The sequence below is a fragment of the Panthera leo genome, chromosome D4 (assembly GCF_018350215.1).
Source record: "Panthera leo isolate Ple1 chromosome D4, P.leo_Ple1_pat1.1, whole genome shotgun sequence".
Taxonomy (NCBI): domain Eukaryota; kingdom Metazoa; phylum Chordata; class Mammalia; order Carnivora; family Felidae; genus Panthera; species Panthera leo.
The window spans coordinates 51321674-51341646 of NC_056691.1; the positions used below are offsets into that span (position 1 = coordinate 51321674).

Genomic DNA, 19973 nt, shown 5'->3' on the forward strand with positions numbered 1-19973 from the left:
ATGGCTTTTTAGAATTGTACCTAACACAATGAAAGGAATATTGTAATTTTAACAGTCATTCATAAAGGTTAATAAAATAAATCTTAAAAATGAGTCTTCCATAATACAACTGACTAAATAACAGAGCTATTGCTTGACACTAAAATAATAAAGAATTCAGAGCCACACTGTCTGGCAAGCTACCTTTTCTTTCCTTAATTCTGGTCAGGTTTTCCCTGTCAGTATTTATAGTTTTAGGAAAGATTGAAAATGCTGAGAAACAAAATGGAAGCTGTTATGTTAAGTAAGATTAAACAGATTTTATTATTGTAGGCCTTTTCAGAGCTTGTAATATGCTAATGTAACTCAATTATCTGAGAGGAAACTTAATATGCATTCCAATCATATTTTGAGCACAACACTGTTTTTGAAGTATACAAGTTAACACCTTGAGGAACAGAGTCCAATAGAACACAAATTTGGGAAAAGGACGGAATTAAGCATAATAAAACAGAGCTTTTTCTTTACAATGTACTGAATCAGTTGTAGGACTATGGTGCTAGGAAGTCCTCAAATTTTGTGTACTTGGTCTCACCCTAGTCTGGCCCTGCCTGATATGTTTCTCGACCTTAGAGCGACTGGTCCTTGATCATGCCCTGGCTGAGTCTTAGGCCCTAGGGTCATAGGTCATGCCCTGGGTCATGCCCTGGGTTGCATGAATTGTTCAATCCAGTACTCATCCCCTTCCTCTCTTTCAAGAAAAACATTCCTTACCTTTGAATGGGGTTTTACAATTTTCAAAGTGCTTTCAAATACAAACAATCTCCTTCAAAAAAGTAGTAAATCACACAAAAAATTCCTGCGCGGGAGTGTTTATGGCAGACTTACTCATAATTGCCAAAACTTGGAAGTAATCAAGGTGTCCTTCAGTAAGTAAATTGATATATGAACTGTGGTACATCAAGACTAAGGAATCTTATTCAGTACTAAAAAGAAATGAGCTATCAAGCCATGAAAAGACATAGAATAACCTTACGTGCATATTACTAAGTGAAAAACACCAATCTGAAAAGGCTACATAATGTACAATTCACACTATAGGGCATTCTGGAAAGGAAAAAATTATGGTGACAGTAAAAAGATCCGTGATAGCCAGGGTTGGGGGAGAGAGAGGTGGGATGAATAGGCAGAGCACAGAGGATTTTGGGGGCAGTGATTATGATTATGATACCATAATGATGGATACTTGTCATTATACATTTGTCCAACCCAATAGAATGTACCATATGAAGAGTGAATCCTAAGGTAAATTATGGACTTTGGGTGATTATGATGTGTCAGTGTAGATTCATCAGCTATAATAAATGTACCACTTGGTGGGTATGTTGATAAAGAAGGAGGCTATGGATGTGGGGGGGTGGGAGGGTGGGTGGAGAGTATATGGGAAGTGTCTGTACCTCTCCTTCAATTCTGTTATGAACTTAAAACTATCTTGAAATATAAAGTCTTTAAAAAATGTTAGCCAATATGTTTGAAAATGTTAATAAAATATAAAGTAAAGTAATGAATTAGATAGAGTGTCTTTGCTTGGTTAATCATGAAACAGAGGATTTAGATTCTAAGGACCTGCCCACAGTTACCTGGCCAGTAGATTGCTACCTAGTCTGGGGTTATAGTTTCTAATTCAAGCCACTACACTGAATTTACTCTTCAAAATATACCTGGCCTGAGACTTACATCTGAGGTTCTCTGGAGATGAAAACAAAACACATCTTCAGTGGTTTAGAAATCTTACAAAGGTACTTCTTACTGTGGTACTATCTAAATTGGCCCAGTTGAGGGGCACCTGGGTGGCTCAGTAAGTTAAGTGTCTGACTCTGGATTTTGGCTCAGGTCATGATCTCATGTTTTAGTCTGTGAGATCCAGTCCTGCATAAGGCATCAGTGTGGGGCCTCCTTGGGATTCTCTCTTTCCCTCTCTCTCTCTCTGCTCCTCCCCACTCACCCATGTCCTCTCTCTATCTCTCAAAAAAAATTAAAAAAAAAATAAATTGGCCCTATTGAAATGGGATAAGAATTAAGTTACTATAGGGAAGAGGGATGGGAAAAAGTTTAGTAACAACCAACCTCAAGATGGAGATGTGCTCATGTAAAATTGTGACTTGTTTCTTCCACCCAAAGAAAATAAAACAAAAGGAAGTGAATAGATTTTGATTGAAGCAAATCTTGTTTAGTCATAAGGAACTGGGTCATGCCTGGAAGAATATTTAAATTCCTAAAGGGGTTTCCAAGGGAAACCTATAAAACTCTGGCCCAGGAAAAGTCCCTATGAAGGCATGCATTGGGCTGGGGGTACCCACTGGCCTGGGGGCAGGGGCAGACTCAGTGACTTTACTTAAATTATTTTCTAGTTCTGTGAGCTGGTGATCAAATGCAGAAGGAGATGGGGATCAGGTAGATGTCCCCAGCCCTGAAATTTAAGGCGAGCTGTTTTAACAGGAAAACAAAAATGTTATGACTCAGAAATATGTATCTTTAATGTGTACAGTTTTACTGATCAGAATCCAGCTGGCTTCTTCAAAAATCAGCCGGTGGAACGTGGAGGCCCATCTAACAGGAAACATTACAATATCAGCGTTCTAACAAGTCATGAGTCATAAAAACAAGTGATTAAGTTAGGGGAGCATCGTGTCCATATCTTTGTGTGTTAACAATTGAAGGCAAATTCTTTTATTTTAGAACACAAGTGATTAAACAGGAAGAATCATTGATTCCATAAAAACTAACTACAGCTGCTCTAAACCTTCTTTAAAAGAAAGAGATCTTTCAAGGTATAGGTAATGGAGGTCAATCAGCAATTCTGCAAGGACACCAGAGACTTTTAAAGGGCCGTTTTGTATAAGGTTAATCTAGGTGGGAGGCCAAGGCACATTCAAATGTAAAATAGTAAGACCTTTAGGAGAGCTGCCTAGCAAAGTCAAGCCACAATGCTAACTTGATGGAGCTGATTAGAGAGGAAACTTTTTTTCCTTCTAATCCATTGCTAACCCACTCTTCATTTTCAAAGTACATCAAATAAAAAAAATGTACATTACTATTCAGGAAATTAAACTAAACTGAAACCAGACAATTCTCAAGTGTACATATTAAGGCTATGATGTACTCTAAGGGTATTGTTAATGAACTTTCAAAATGCAATCATGTCAGGGCCTTGCCATATCCTTTGGTTTATGCATACATAGTTCTTTAAAACCCACATAAATACTATGAAAGACATTCTAAAATGATATCATCCTTTTTCCAAATCATTTAAAAAGTGTACATGAGTAGACATCTTCTCAGTGCATTAAAACTAACATTGTATCCATTTGAAAAGAGGAAAGGAAATGAAAATATTGCTTACAAATGACCTTATTATATAATTTTGTCAGCTCACTGTTTCACAAAAGAAAAGGAACCATCAATTTGGAGCACAGTAACATTAGCAAAATTATCAAGAATTTATCTAATGTTGATTTATATTTCATATTTGAAGATGTGAAGATATGATTATAGGATTCCCCTTGCGCTGCAGGATTTGCTTCTTTGCAAAAGCAGGAACTGCTTCTGCCTGGAAGGTTTACTTGAACACAAAGTTGCTGTTCTGCCAGGTGGATATTATGGATGCATATATATTAAGTACTGCAGGAAATTCAATGGAATATAGGAAAGAGAATCACCTGAGAGCTTCCAATCTTTTTAGGAAAATAAGCAAAAAAAAAGACAGTATGAGTGAACAACCTCTATTTTCATAACCTATGTTTCTATTTCTTTTGATGGCGAATTAGCAAGCTAAACTAACTATAAAATAAGTACTATTCAACCAATTGTAACATACATCCTTTCAATTGGAGAGTAATTAACAAATTTAATTGGAAAATATCCACAAAATACAGTTCAATGAAATGATACATGTTTATTTTCTGGAATTATATACTTGAACTCTGTGCCTGCTTTCTCATCTACAAGTGGGATAATAATGGTATCTACCACACAGAGTTTTCGTAAGGATAAATGAGTTACACACAATGCCTGGTGTATACACACACACACACACACACACACACACACACACACATATATATATATGGTACATTTTAAATAAGTGTTATCCTTACAGAATAGGTTTCTGGTGGGGTTGAGAAGTAGAGTACTTGGATGGGAATTATCTGTGAAATATCTGTGCCTTGCTGTGTAGAAGCATGAAGACGTGGTGAACCACAAAAGGTATGGATTAAAGTGCCCCAAGGAGCTAAGCTTCGTCCTCTCATGTCCAAGGTAAACACTGGAGCATTATGGCCATGAACCTGAAAGAATCCTGAGGTTAGGACAGTGGGCACCATGACAGTATCTAGAGAGCTATGAAGAGGCCTCCTAAGGCCTTGGCACTATTTAAAACACCAGAATTCAGGCACAAAGACAGGGCAAGGGTGATGTGAGGCTGGTTGGAAAAGCCTAGGAATGACTGAGTCGAAATTCGCTGCCAAGCCAGTGAGATAAAGACCAGGAATGGAAGTTAGTACAGAGATAATAAAGATATGTGATGTTTCTTGCCTATCCATGCTGGTGGAATTAGCTTCATTTCTGCTAAAATCATTCAGTTATTATTTTTATCATCTTCCTCATCCTCTAGCGACCCACCATCTCTGATCTACCCTCTCTAGGACTTCTGAGGCTAGCAGATAATGTTGGGTCTAGGAGGGGGTGCTGGTGTCACATTCCGAATACCCACCAAATCATGGATAGAAACCACAAAAGTCTTAGCATTTAAGGCATTGTTAAATTCCATGCATATACTACGTGCAGAAGAGTGCTTTTTTCTTATCTACGAGAAGAATGAACACAGAGAGAAGTGCTCAAATATGTAGCCCTAAGGCATTTACTTCAACCAAGACATTTTGCAATCATCTGTGATGTATCAAAAGTATACATGAATTTCACATTCTATTACACAAAATATTCATGCTTGTATAATGTGAAAATCGTTTCTTCTGCACACCTTCCACTCCCAATTTTCAAGGAAAACTGATGTTCCAGGAGAATGTGCTTATCCTGTGGATTTGTGAAATGCTGGGCACCTGGCTGTGGGGCTTCCTTAACTGTAATCTTTGCCCAGTTTGAGAAACATGTTCTCTTTTTCTCATAAAAAAAATTCATTAAATGACTTTTTTAGATTTTAGAAACCATACACACTAATAGTTAACAAGCTGAAAAATATAAAAAATACCAAACAAAAAAAAACAAAACAAAAAATTTTAAATGAAAAGTATTGACCCACAGAAAAGACACAGTTGACTTTTTCCCTTCATTCATTTTGTAAAACGTCTGTGTAATTCTATGAGATTTTTTCCACATGTACAGATTCCTATAACGACCACTGCCATCAATACAAAGGTCTGTTCTACCACCCAAGGAAACTACGTGTTGCTTTGTACAGTCCTGCCTTCCTCCCTTTCCCCATTGTTCTGACAATCCCACACATCACCTCTATCTCTGTAATCGTGCCACTTTAGAGATCATGCAATATGCAATTTTTTGATACTGGCTTCCCCATCCCCAGTATAATGCCCTTAAGATCCATCCTAAATTGTTACATGTATCAAAAGTTTGTTCCCTTTTATTGCTGAATAGTATTGGCATGGATGTACCACAGTTTACCTATTCATCCATTGAAGGATATTTGAGTTGTTTCCAGATTTTGGCTATCTTCAGTAAAACTGCTATGGACATTCTTATATAAGGTTTCATGTTTTCTTCTTCATAAATAAGTTCCCAGGAGCATAATTGTTGGCTGTGGCAATTATACATTTATTTACTTTTTTTTTTTAAGAAACTGCTAAACTGATTTCCAGAGTGGCTTTACCATTTGCCAGCAATATATATGAGAGATTTATATTTTCATCCTGAAATCATCATTGCACTATATGCTAACTAATTTGGATGTAAATTTAAAAAACAAAAAAAAAATAAAACAAGTTAAAAAATAACAACAAAAAAGAGAGATTTATATTTTCACATTCTTGACAATATTTGGTATTGTCTTCTACTTTTGTTATTCCTGTATATGTGTAATGGTATCATACTGTGGTTTTAGTTGGTATTTCTCTAATAGCTAATCATGTTGAATATCTTTTCAGGAGTTTATTCACCATTAGCATATATTTTTTAGTGAAATGTCTGAGTCTTTTAACCATTTTTTAATTGGAGTTTTTTTTTTTTATTGTTGAATTTAGACAGTGCTTTATATATTAGGGTTATGAGTCCTTTGCTGGATATAGGATTTGGAAATATTTTCTCCCAAGCAGCAATTTGTCTTTTATTCCCTTAACAAAGTCATTTGCAGAGCAAAAGTTTTAGTTTGAAGTTTATTTTGGAGGCTACTGGTCCCCAATTATTCTAGCACCATTTCTTAAAAAGACTCTTTTTTCGTTGCGCTGATTTTCCACTTTTGTTAAACATTAGTTGGGTATATTTATGTGTATTTGTTTCTGGGTTCAGAAGCATGCTTGTCATAAAATTATTTGATCATTACCAGTGCAAATTTTGCCAAAAAAAACTCGTGTTGTATAGCAATAAATTTAACATATTTTACTTATTACTAGTATACTTTTTTAAAAAAATATATACACTTACAAATATCAAAAAAAAAAAATTGGGCTGGCCACACAAATCACAGAACGAATTCTATCAGTAATTCTTTAAATAGCCAACTGTTCTGCTATAATAAAATGTGATTCAATTTAGTTAAAAATTTGCACATTGCCTTTAAATGTTTTAATAGTTTAAAATACTATGTAAATTAATATAACATAATTTCACATTGTAAACAATAGGTAGGATATTAAAAGCATAAATATTATATACAGAATACATAGCCCTGTAAACAGATAATATTCCTGAAAGCACAATCTCATACTTTATAGAGTAACAGTAGAATCATGAAAAAAAAATGCTATTTCTGTCTTTTGTGCTTTTCTGTATTTTACAAATTTTCTACACAGCTCATGTATCACTTTTGTAAAATGGAAATAAATCAATACTCAAAAATAAAGACTAGAATTTAGCTGGAAAAATTGCCCTCTAAATTAAAATAAAAATTTGAGGCTAAAAATAAAATACAATAAGACAAATCACTTTGTAACTCTACTGAATTATTAAACTAGGGGCCTGACTCATCCTTTTCTCTCTCTCTCCCTCAAAGTTTTATTGAACACCAATGGTAATCAAAACATTTTCCTATGGTCTGTGGGACAAATGATGCAGAGTTCTGATAGTTCTTTGGAGAAGTTGCAAACTAAAGGGCCCCTTCACCCTAAATTCAGAATGACTTTTTTTTCTTTCTTTCTTTTTTTTTTTTTTTAGGGAAGGAAGACAATTAAAACTACAAGAAAAACTCTGAAACTGACTATAGTTTTGCATGTAGCTATTAGTGGCTCAATGTGGTTACTAAAGTTTCATTTTCATAATACTGAAGCTCACCATATGATTATCTATCCAACCTCTATTCATGGTAATTCTTAAATGTTTGAAGGTCTGTGTTAGCTGGTAACTATAATATCTATCTTCCATGAAACAGTAAAAACACAGGAGGTGGATTAATACTGATGCAGAAGAAGTTTTTTAATGACTAATCTAGTAGTGCAGAAATGCTTTTCCATGTACTGAATTTCAATTATATACCATCAATTTCCACACCTTTTTGATAGCCCTCCACCAAACACACAAACAAACAAAACTATAAAAGCATTAAAACAATGGCAGATGGGAGTAAACAAGTGTCTCCCAAATCTTGGAAAATGACCTAAAGCACATTCTGTAAGCAGAAAACTCCTTTCAAGTCTTTTGTTTTTTCTTAAAATGTAATGTGACTTTGTTTATTCACCAGACATAACAAAATGTCCTTTATGACCTTTCCTAACTTTTTCACCCCTTTCAGAAAAGATAAGATATAAGGTACTAATAAATTTTACCAATAAAATAATGATTTGTCTTCCACTACCATTATTACAACTAATAATAATAATCAGTTAACTTTTACTGCCTTTGACTTATACTGTGCGGTTTTAAATTTGTTATCCACTTAATCTTTAAAAAAGTTTTTATAATAGGTGGTATTTAGAAATTTGAAATTGATGTTCAATTTCTACATCTGAAAAATAGGATAATGATAGAATTTATCACCTAGATCGTTATAAGTGCAGAGTGTGCTTAGGATTCTCTCTCTCTCTCTCTCTCTCTCTCTCTGACCCTCCTCTCTCAAAATAAATAAATAAACTTAAAAAAAAATAAAGTGTTAACTTGAATGGCTGGCAAAATAGTAAGTTCTCATTAAATGTTCAGGACTGCATAAGTTCAATAGTGCTGTGGCTGCAAACATTTTTAAGTGTGAGAACACATTTTAATGTCAACACATTTCTGAACCTAAATTTAATTACATCTGTTAACTAGTGATATTAGCATTTACCAACTGAAGAAATAGTTAAAGACTCAATTCAACAAAGCCTTAAAATAAATTTCTATTTTATTTACTATAATAAAATCTGCAAGTACCTGGAAAATGTAGTGAACAATATGTATTGTTTCCAGGCAATGGTTAGAACATTGTGAGAATGTTCTCATTTGAGAATCTAGTGCAAGAACCCATCTCCCTATTTGTCAGAAGCAGGGAGCTCCGTTCACTGAAAGGAAAGGTATTGCGTAACTCTGTTGATGGGGCCACTGCACCGGAGCTCTGCCCTCTCTGCCTGTAGCCTGTTCAGCCACAGGTACCTACAGGCCCTACCTGGCCTTGGATGGCCTCCCAAAGCCTTGTTCCTTACTCTTGGTCAGCCTCCCTCCTAGATGTAGAAGACCTGGCCTTACCTCTGCAGCTCAGTAAAACAGGGAAATGGTATAGACACACTGTTGATTCACCATCAGGCAAAACAAACTGCTAGTGAAGAGCACGGATTGTTTTATCAGCTACACCTAAGGTTGAATTCTGACCCTTGCTCTGTGACAAGAAGGAAGTAATGTAATTAACGTCAGTCTCAGTTTCCTTATAGATGTAAGGTGATAATTTCTAACTCATAACGTTAATGTAAGGATTAAATGAGATAAGTTATGGAAAGCTCTCGAGCACAATGTGAGGCATATAATAAGTCCTCAGCTGGGGCGCCTGGGAGCTCAGTCGGTTGAGCATCCGACTTCAGCTCAGGTCAGAATCTTGCAGTTTGTGAGTTCAAGCCCCGCGTCGGGCTCTGTGCTGACAGCTCGGAGCCTGGAGCCTGTTTTAGATTCTGTGTCTCCCTCTCTCTGCCCCTTCCCCGCTCATGCTGTCTCTCTCTGTCTCTCAAAAATGAATAAACGTTATTGCTGGGTCATAGGGTAGATCTATTTTTAATTTTTTGAGGAACCTCCACACTGTTTTCCAGAGTGGCTGCACCAGTTTGCATTCCCACCAACAGTGCAAGAGGGTTCCCGTTTCTCCACATCCTCTCCAGCATCTATAGTATCCTGATTTGTTCATTTTAGCCACTCTGACTGGTGTGAGATGGTATCTGAGTGTGGTTTTGATTTGTATTTCCCTGATGAGGAGCGACATTGAGCATCTTTTCATGTGTCTGTTGGCCGTCTGGATGTCTTTTTTAGATAAGTGTCTATTCATGTTTTCTGCCCATTTCTTCACTGGATTCTTTGTTTTTCGGGTGTGGAGTTTGGTGAGTTCTTTATAGATTTTGGATACCAACCCTCAGTTTGTTCTCAGTTTTTAAGAGTCTCTTATGGTTTGCCTCCCTCCCTTTCTAACTTTTTTTTCCCCTTCCCCTCCCCCATGGTCTTCTGTTACATTTCTCAGGATCCACATAAGACTGAAAACGTATGGTATCTGTCTTTCTCTTTATGACTTATTTCACTTAGCATAATACTCTCCAGTTCCATCCATGTTGTTACAAAAGGCCATATTTCATTCTTTCTCATTGCCATGTAGTATTCCATTGTGTATATAAACCACAATTTCTTTATCCATTCATCAGTTGATAGACATTTAGGCTCTTTCCATAATTTGGCTGTTGTTGAAAGTGCTGCTATAAACATTGGGGGTACAAGTGCCCCTATGCATCAGCATCCCTGTATCCCTCGGGTAAATTCCTAGCAGTGGAGGGGAGAGTGGGTGATGGGTATTGAGGAGGGCACCTGTTGGGATGAGCACTGGGTGTTGTATGGAAACCAATTTGACAATAAATTTCATATTAAAAAATAATAAATAAATAAAAATGAATAAACATTAAAAACATAAGTCCTCAGTAGTAGCTAATGTTATCTTACTAAAACAGGAAATAGCTCAGCAGGACATAACTCTTTATGAAATGCACAGTACTTGAAAAATGCATCATACACCCTCTGAATGAAGTATAAAGCATTTATAAATATACTAAAATTGATCTGAAGTCATAACAGTATTATTCTAACATATATCACACCAAAAGAAATAGAACAATGCTTATTTTGGAATTCTATAAGAGGAAAGAAGGTATCTATAAGCAAGAGACATCTTTTTTTTCTTTTGCCATATTCTTGACAAACTTTCTGAACAAAAGTGACCTAGTAAAGAGCTTCCCTCTATTGGCTTATTTAAACTCAAGTAGTGGATGTAACTGGGAAGAGTTTGGCTAATTTCTAAACGGTGCAAAACAATTTAAAGAAAAAAAATACTCTAAAGAATAAACAACCTGTCTTCAGAGCATGAAGAAGAGGCATGGGTTTCTGATGTTCATTACAGAAAATATGTATAATAGTGAGAAGGTTTTAATAGAAAAAATTGTTATTAGGTCACTCAGCACAGTAATAAATGAAGTAATCACAAGGATATTTTAGTAACAGAATCATTCCTTCATGCCATTATTTTCTTAGAAAATCTAGCAATAAGTTCAAGAGCACAATGCAACCTTTTCCCATTCTCTTTAAAGGGCAAATATTATGCATAGCAATAAAACAACCTAATGAGTCCTTAAAGGAAAATACATCATGAAACAAAAAACTAAGGACAGTAAGGACTAATTTCTCATTACATACTGTTATCTAGTTGTGTAATGAACAAAGTTTACATAAGTAGATATAAAAGAAGTTTTCAGCTGAGACAAATCTTCAGTGAAAATAATATATATACCTGGGCCATTTAAAAATCTGTCTCTATCACATATAAGAAATCTAAAAGTTGTAACTCTGTTTTTTAAAAAATATGCTGACAACAGAGGTAACTAGAAAAAGGTGTTTTGACATTCTAATAACAGACTGTGGATAGAGATTTAGTTCTATCTCATATATTACTTATTTGTTCAGTCTCATTTTATTACTAAATACATTACTAGTCATTTCAGTCATGTGTTACTGCTATATTTTGTTACTTAGACTCACTTAAATCAACTCTTTATTGTTGTGATATTATTTTGTGAAACACAACTCTGTAACGGTGACATCTAAAACACAGTGCAGACTGAAAACTAGCCAAGAAAAGACCCATTTCATAGTGATGAGGACTCATTTCTCCATGGAAAGAAGTTAACAAAACAACTGGAGAAAAATACAACCAAACCAAAAGATGATGTTTGTAATAAATATATTCAGAAAAGACAGGAATTGTAGAGTAATTGCTGCTTCCTGAAAAGAATAGTCTATCCCTAAAAGGATCATAATTATAAGGTGTATAACGCTTTCTACTTCACATTATCTTTTCCAAAATTCAATCATAATTCATCATCATGTGTATTTTATAGTTTGTGTTGCTTCCCTTAAGTCTCACACTTAGTGGGCAAATATCCCAGGACTGGTTTCCAAACTACGAATCCTTAGCTTTTACCAGTCTACCATAATGTTCACAGAAACAAGTTAACCTTAGTATCCCATTATTGTAAATGGTAGAACTTGCCCATATACCCACAATGGAATAATATGTCTAAGTTTCTTCCAACCTCAGATCCTCACTGTGACGAATCACACATTACCAACCTGTCTTCATCATGGGGGAGAGTAAGTAAACAAGTTGCCGGAAGTACAAGCCTCCTGTATGACATATTTCCAACTCCCCCAAAAGGAAAGAAAATTGTTTTTCTAAAACTGATGGTCAGGAAAGACTCTCCTTCTTCTGAGATATTGTATGTTAACACCCTTCTCTCTGAAAAATGCTGACACTAGAAATGACTAGTCTCCCGTTTCTGGACTTCAAGGAAGTACAAAGCAAAATCTGCAACAAAAATGATGGCTCTCTGTAGTTGTCTGTCTGTGCTCTCCTTCTCTGGTGTTGTTTAACCTTGTCTTTGAATCCATATCTTTGCTTGTCTTTTATTTTTTATGTTTATATTGCCATTGTCAAATAAATATTTCCACTGAAAGGTGTCTCAAATGCTACATGGCCAGTTTAGCGACCTCAGAAACTTCATCCCCACAACCTCCCATGCCCATCCTGACCAGACATGTGCAATTCTGGCCCCAGCAATGCACCACCATTCGGTGCTGCTGGGACCTAAAACCTGCTGTCAGGTCTCTTCCTGGCTGCTTTTTAAGCTTTAGGCCTTTGGTGAATATCCGTCCTCCCCCGCTGCTTGACTTCTCATGTAAAATGTTAAGAGTTCAATTCTGGAATATCAAAGAGGTTTTTCCATCAGAAAATAACCTCAGATAAGCACCATATATGTGGAGAGAAATGTTACTAATTAAAGCACATCCTAGACGAGGTTGTGTGAATAAAAAAAACTCACAAATGTAGTTTAAAAATAATTAAATATTGTTTGCAAAAGACTCTACAAGGTTAAAACATACCTTTTTTTTTTCTCCTTTAGGAAATGGGATGGCCAGAAAAATGACCCTCAGTGAGTGAGCCGTTTCTATTCATTTAAACGAAACCTACAGACAAAACAGCTAGAATTGGTCTCGGTGCTCCTGATGATCAAAGTTTTCCATTTGTTTTAGGTAAGGGGTTTTATTAGGAGATTTTTGATGGCAGCAAAAAGCTTCTGCTGGATGGACAATGATTTCCAAGGGATTGCAAAATGGACTTAAAGATCTGCTCTAATCATAACACAGAATTTCCATATGGTCACTTTACAAACCATATGACAATCATCTTTCATCAGTGTTTCTCACAGAAAACTTAGGACACAGTTAAGCATGATGTCAAACAGATAAGGATTATCTGATTGGAAATCCAGAATATCATTCAGGATAGTCAGAGTAAGCCATGGAATGAAGGTTTATAATGAGATAATTACCAGTTAAATTTTTATTTTGCCTATTGTCTAAATAAATTGCCAACAGCAAATACTATTGATAGAACACACACACGCATACACACGCACACACACACAATTGCACATCTCTTCCATTTCTTGGTCTGAAGGGCTCTGGCCCTGCTTATTTTGTAATGGAAATAGTACAATAAGTAGGATTGAGAAGAAGGTTGAGGTAAAAGTTTGGAGAGTTCTGGCAAATTAACAAAGCTGAGCACAACTTGGCCTGTATAGGTAACCTATTTATAAGCATGGTGATAAAAGCACTTGGGACTGACATAAGAATTTCAATTCAACTTTCAGATTTAGGGCATCTTAAATACTGTTGAGTTTCTCATTATAATGACTTAATCAACATAATAGAAAAAAGTCCATATTCTTTCTGAAAACTGGTTAAGGATCTTACTTACAGACCTTAATCCTTAAGGCCTTAGCTAAGAAATGGTGTAAGTCAGAAACAAATGGTGGTAGCTTCCCACTGGTTCTGTAAAATACACACAGAGTTTCACAAAGCTGTCCTTATCTGTGGGGGCTGGGAATCAGACATGTTCACAACCCACTCAGTCTACAGGTTGTAAGAATTGGCTGGTAAGCGAACCAGGAAACATTATAAATGAAATGTCTCCGTCGGGCATCAAGGAGGGAGGAGTAAGCATTTCTGGTTCAATTGTTCTTATGGCAACCAAGGATGAAAATTTCACATTTATCAAAATTTCAAAGGAAAACTTTCCAGAACAAAACTGATTCACCTGTATCCACTAATGTGTTCTCCCTGCCTGTAGCCCTGTCCCTAGCTCTGTAAATTACTATCCCCTTGGCTTGTCAAGGAAAGTTTGCAACATTAAGTGTCTACATTTATTTGTAACAATAACAACAAAATGACAGAAACAGTGACCTTAATTCTTCACAGATTCCACTTCATAGCTGAAGAACAACTTAGATCTCTTCTAAAAGGCTAAGACAGAAAAATAAACAGAGAAAATGAAAAGTCTCAATAGTTCAAAAGAAAGAGATCATATGAGCACTAAGAAGAAATGTTGCCCAGTGAAACAGAGGTATTATAAAGCAGGAGAGAACTTTATAAACACTCTAAATAGTAAAACCTAAAAGTAGAAAAACACAGTCAATAACAAGCTATGACTAACTAGGAGAACCCTAAAAACAGTGATAGCAGTGAAAGCATGTTCCATATATTTACAAAGAGACCACAGTACTAGTTACTGACAGATTTGTAGTTTCCAAAGTATATAATTAGTGAATTAGGATATGAGATCAAGGATCAACAGAAAGCAAAAACTTGGAAGCTAGATTAAGAGATAGAAATTATGAGAAAATACAATCATATACATGGAAACTATATCAAGAGCTCCAATATACATGGAACATAAAAGTAAAATATGGGAACACTATCTCTGAATTAGGGAAAAAGTTAAAAGGTCATGAAGAACCTGGTAAAAATCAATGCAAAAAGACCTTTACCTGCATATGGTGAAGTTCCAAATTCAAAGCATATAGGAAAAAAAAAAAAAAACAAAACCTATAGGCACCCAGAGAGGGGGGAAAAAAAAATATATATATACATATATTACATATTATATATTATATATACATATATTACATATTACATATTATATTATATATATTACATATTACATATTACATATTATATATTATATATATTACATATTACATATTATATATTATATATATATATTACTCTCTATATATATTTTGTATGTATATGTGTATACAGACCAAGTACAATTTTTGTGTCCTTCTGATGAAATAATAAATAACATCCATCTGAAAAGGTATTCCAATCAGTCAGTGAGAGCAAAGGGTCAAGAGTCAAGAAAGGGAAAATATGTAGAATGATGGGAAAACAATGGTAACTAAAATCTTACAACATGGGGGCACCTGGATGGCTCAGTTGGTTGAGCGTTGGATTTCGACTCAGGTTGTGAACTCACTGTTTGTGGGTTTGAGCCCCACCTCGGTCAGGCTCTGTGCTGGCAGCTAGGAGCCTGGAGCCTGGTCTGGATCCTCTGTCTCCCTCTCTGCCTGCCCCTCCCCTGCTTGCACTGTGTCTCTCTCTCAAAAATTAATGAACATTAAAAAAATTTTTAAAAATTCTTACAACATGGTACATGGAAAGTAATAAATATCAGTTAAATCCATGAAGCCTATACACTCAAGTGTTAATCTAGGGTTTGATCTGAAAATACATATGAAGACATAATCCCTGAAGTAGCTATCTAATGTAAAAAAAAACAAAGCAATACTTTCAGATTATTTCCACAAAACATTGAAGATGAGAATGTACTGACTTGCCAAAGTATTTATCTTACCCAAAGAAGAATCCATTCATACAGTTTCATTCTTGAAATTGGTAAAGATATGCAAATATATATTTAAATCTCCCACAGTTAAGGGTATATAGAAGGTTATTAGAATGTGAAATCTCTCCTATCCTCCTGTGGGAGGAAACTAGTTGCAGGCCATGGAAGATGAGAACACTTGACCATACAGAAAAGGTTAGGATACAAAAAAAATCCTAAGAAGTCATAACAACAGATAAGATAAAGTAAGACAAGAGGAAGGAGATCAAAACATCAATTATCACAATATAGGTGACTGGTTTAAACTTTCCTTTTAAAAGACAAATGAGTTTAGTTTATGATCAAAAGAAAATTTTACCTATTTGATATTAACTGGAATCATACCTAAAATAAAATAATATCTTGAAAAGGATAACAAGAAATTTGTGGAAAAGTATTTATTAGGCAAATGCAAAGTAAAAATATTAATATCAGAAAACAAAACTCACAACTAAGATTTTTATAGTCTACTGTTAAAACCTATAAACCAGAATTCAGATCTAAACATGGACCTTTATGCACATGGCAGGAACATATAAAAAAATTAAAGCTATTTAGAAGAACATATACAAAAATTAAAAGCTATTTAGAAGCTATTTAGAAAAACACAAAATTAAAAATTTTGGGGGGATTAACATACTGTTCTAAGTCAAACAGATCAATTATTCAAAACATAAATAGGGAAAAACAGCATCTTGATTCAGTACTATATATTGAAACTGAACTGCATAAATAATGATCATATACTTTTTTTCCATACATAAATAGCATATTTGGAAAATAATTACATTAGGTGTCAAAAATCATTCTATTAAATAAAATTTACCATTAATATTAATAGTAAAAAATAACAAATTATTGGTAATATTTTAAAATTATTAATTAATTCTCATCTGGATGATTATATCAAAATAAAAATTAGTATTCTTTAAAAAAAAATCAACCAAAATTAAAATGGTATTTTGTCAAAATGGTACTCAAAGAAAAAACATATAACCTTAAATGTATTTTACTTATTTATTTATTTATAGAGAGTGTGTGCACATGAGTGAGTGAGAGGTGAAGCAGGGAGGCAGAGGGAGAGGGAGAGAGAGAATCCTAAGCAGGTTCCATGCCTGGTGCAGAGCCCATGTGGGGCTGGATCCCACAACACTGAGCTCATGACCTTTGCCAAAAATCAAGAGTTGGCTGCTTAACCAATTGAGCTATCCAGGTGTCTCTGAATGCATTTATATTTAAATGAGAAAAATTTTAATACCTCAATTAAGTATTTGTTATAATTAAGAAATTTAAAAATGACAATTAAATACTTTACAATATATGCAAACTTGTGCAGCTACTCTGGAAAACAGTATGGAGGTTCCTCAAAAAAATTAAAAATAGAACTACCCTACAACCCAGCAACTGAACTACTAGGTATTTATCCAAGGTATATAGGTATGCTGTTTCAAAGGGACACATGCACCCCCATGTTTATAGCAGCACTATCCACAATAGCCAAAGTATGGAAAAAGCCCAAATGTCCATCGATGGATGAATGGATAAAGAAGATATGGTACATATATATATATACAATGGAGTATTATTTGGCAATCAAAAAGAATGAAATCTTGCCATTTGCAACTACATGGATGGAACTAGAGGGTATTTTGCTAAGGGAAATTAGTCAGAGAAAGACAACTATCATACGACTTCACTCATATGAGGACTTTAAGATACAAAACAGGGGAGAACAGAGTTTGTTACTGGAGGGGTTGTGGGAGGGGGGATGGGCTAAATGGGTAAGTGGCATTAAGGAATCTACTCCTGAAATCATTGTTGCACTATAATGCTAACTAACTTGGATGTAAATTCATAAAAAAATAAATTACAAAAATTGTATGGAAGAAGGAATTAACAAAGATAATAATTATACAAATAAATTAAATCAGATACAATAGACAAAGGTAGTCTTGATAAATACCAATAATTGGTTCCTTAAGAGAACTACAAAATAGACAACTTCATAATACTGATAAAGAATAAAAAACAGTCTGGGGTGCCTGGGTGGCTCAGTCGGTTGAACATCTGACTTCAGCTCAGGTCATGATCTCATGGCTTGAGTTTGAGCCCCGCGTTAGGCTCTGTGCTGACAGCTCAGAGCCTGGAGCCTGCTTCAGATTTTGTGTCTCCCTCTCTCTCTCTGTCCCTCTCCCACTCACTCTGTCTCTCTCTCAAAAATAAATAAAAAAACATTAAAAAAAGAATAAAAACAGGCTATTTAAACACTTATTCAAAAAGGAAGAAGCAAAATATAAAAATAGAAAATTTGAAACTATATAAGAAAACATTCAATATTTACTAATTAATATCAAAACCTGGAAAATTATGTTGGTCATGAACAATTTAAATCATAAAATATCAGGAAGTTTCAGTTAAAACACTAATGAAATAAGCATTACAAAAAAAGAAAGATTATTCAAAAATCTATCCTCTCCTAAGAGGATAACTGGTAAAGGTCCAGTTAATTTTTCAGACGAATTCTGTAAAACTTTCGAAGGATGGAGAAGTCCTAGGCAACTTTATCTTAGAGCAGAGGGAGAATACTTTTTCTGTAAAAGGTCAGACAATAAAAATATAGTGGCTTTGAGAATCATCAAGTCTCTTGCAATTACTCAACTCTGCAGCCATAGGATGAAAGCAGACACAGACAGCATGTACTCCAGTGGGCATGACTGTGTTTCAATACAGCTTTATTTATAAAAACAGGTGCTGGGCAGGTGGTAGACTGAGCATCATAATATGCTGATTCTTGCACTAACATAAGGTGATATAGACTTTCCTAATTCGCTTTAAAAAGGTAATATAAAAACCCTAAAATCTGACCATGAGAAAACACAAAGGGAAGAAAAGACTACTCTCACTAGGATTATATATGCAAAAAGTCTTAATTGAAAATTAATGAGTACATTCCAGGATTATATTAAAAGAATAACACATTAAATAAAAGGATTAATCCTAGTAATGTAAAGACAGTTCCTCTTTACATATCTGTTACATTAGTAACTCTTCATATTAAAAAGGCAAAGGAGAAAATATGATCTGTATTGATATTCCTAAAACACTTGAAAAGGCTCTTTCATAATATTTTTTCATAAAAATAATAACATATAAAAACATTAATAACAATATAGAAGAAACTTTAATTAAATTGAAAAAGTATTTATATGAAACTACCTGGAAAAATTTTTTAATGATAAAACACCAGATATATTCCAAATTAAGATAAGAAATCAGTTGTATTAGTATTAGTTTTATTCTTTTGCATGCATTATAAGAGTAAACAAAAGACACAAATAATGAAACATAAGTTTAGCAAGATAACTTGTGTGAATTTTTTCAAACAATTTTGTCCATATAAATTATAACCAAATACATATTCTTAAGAAAATATATTTGGAAAATTATATTGATAATAAAAACAAAAATATAAAAAATTCCATTAAGCTTAAGAAATACATAGGATAAATAAAATTTTTAAATGCATAAGGAATATCAAAGGAAATAAGTAGACAGAAACTATAACTCTATAAAACAACAATATTGTACAGATATCTCTTCCAAAATTAACCCATAAATGGTATTCAATTGCAACTAAAATCCTAAAGGCATTTTAATGAGGGGTGAAGGTGATAAGGAAGGTATCTATACAAATCAAATACACAGCAATAGATAAGATTAGTCTAGGACATATCAATGAAATATGTTGGAGGAGTATTTGGAACTACATTATTGTATACTGAAATCAGGCATAAAGAAATATAATTAAATAACTATGCAATGAAGCCACTACAGACAGAGATTCATGGAAAAGAATACAAAATTTAGAGACTGAACTCAATGGCCATTAACAATTCATTATATAGTAAAAGTAATAATTCAAACAAGTGAGGAGAAAGTGAATTATTAATAAATATTATTGGGGCCACCTTCTAACCAAATTTATACAACTTTTCTGAGAGAAAATTAGCAATATATAAAGAGTTTTCTAATATATGTATCCTTTAAGGTAATTTGACTTTAGGAATGCTTCCCAAGAAAATAATCAGACAACTGCCTGATTATCACTTTTTATTACACAGTGTATGCAATAGGAAAAACTCAAAATAACCCAAATATCCACCAACTGAAATTGGTTAAATAAAATGTACAACATACAACCAAAAAGTGGAACACCATGTAGCCATGAAAGTTTTTAATGTGTATATATACGTACGCATGCACACATCTATGTCTAAATATATCTATGTGTATGAATATATAGATTAGGATGAAT

General features: G+C 34.3%; 1 protein-coding gene across 20 annotated transcripts in view; it reads right to left on the reverse strand.

Annotated features, from left to right (window-relative positions):
- The window catches only part of LINGO2 (leucine rich repeat and Ig domain containing 2), a 441629-nt gene that overhangs the window by 347330 nt on the left and 74326 nt on the right, over positions 1 to 19973 (reverse strand). For 12 of the 20 annotated variants that reach the window (XR_006196002.1, XR_006196003.1, XR_006196001.1 and 9 more), the window contains 2 exons: positions 14176 to 14235; positions 12814 to 12897 (listed from right to left, as the gene is read on the reverse strand). The exons of 4 other annotated variants lie outside the window; for them this stretch is intronic. The gene's annotated coding sequence lies outside the window, so the exon portion shown is untranslated. Of the gene's footprint in view, positions 1 to 4136; positions 4326 to 12813; positions 12898 to 14175; positions 14236 to 19973 lie in introns of all 20 variants that reach the window. 4 more of the 20 variants (XM_042913614.1, XM_042913608.1, XM_042913616.1 and 1 more) reach the window with 2 other exon arrangements.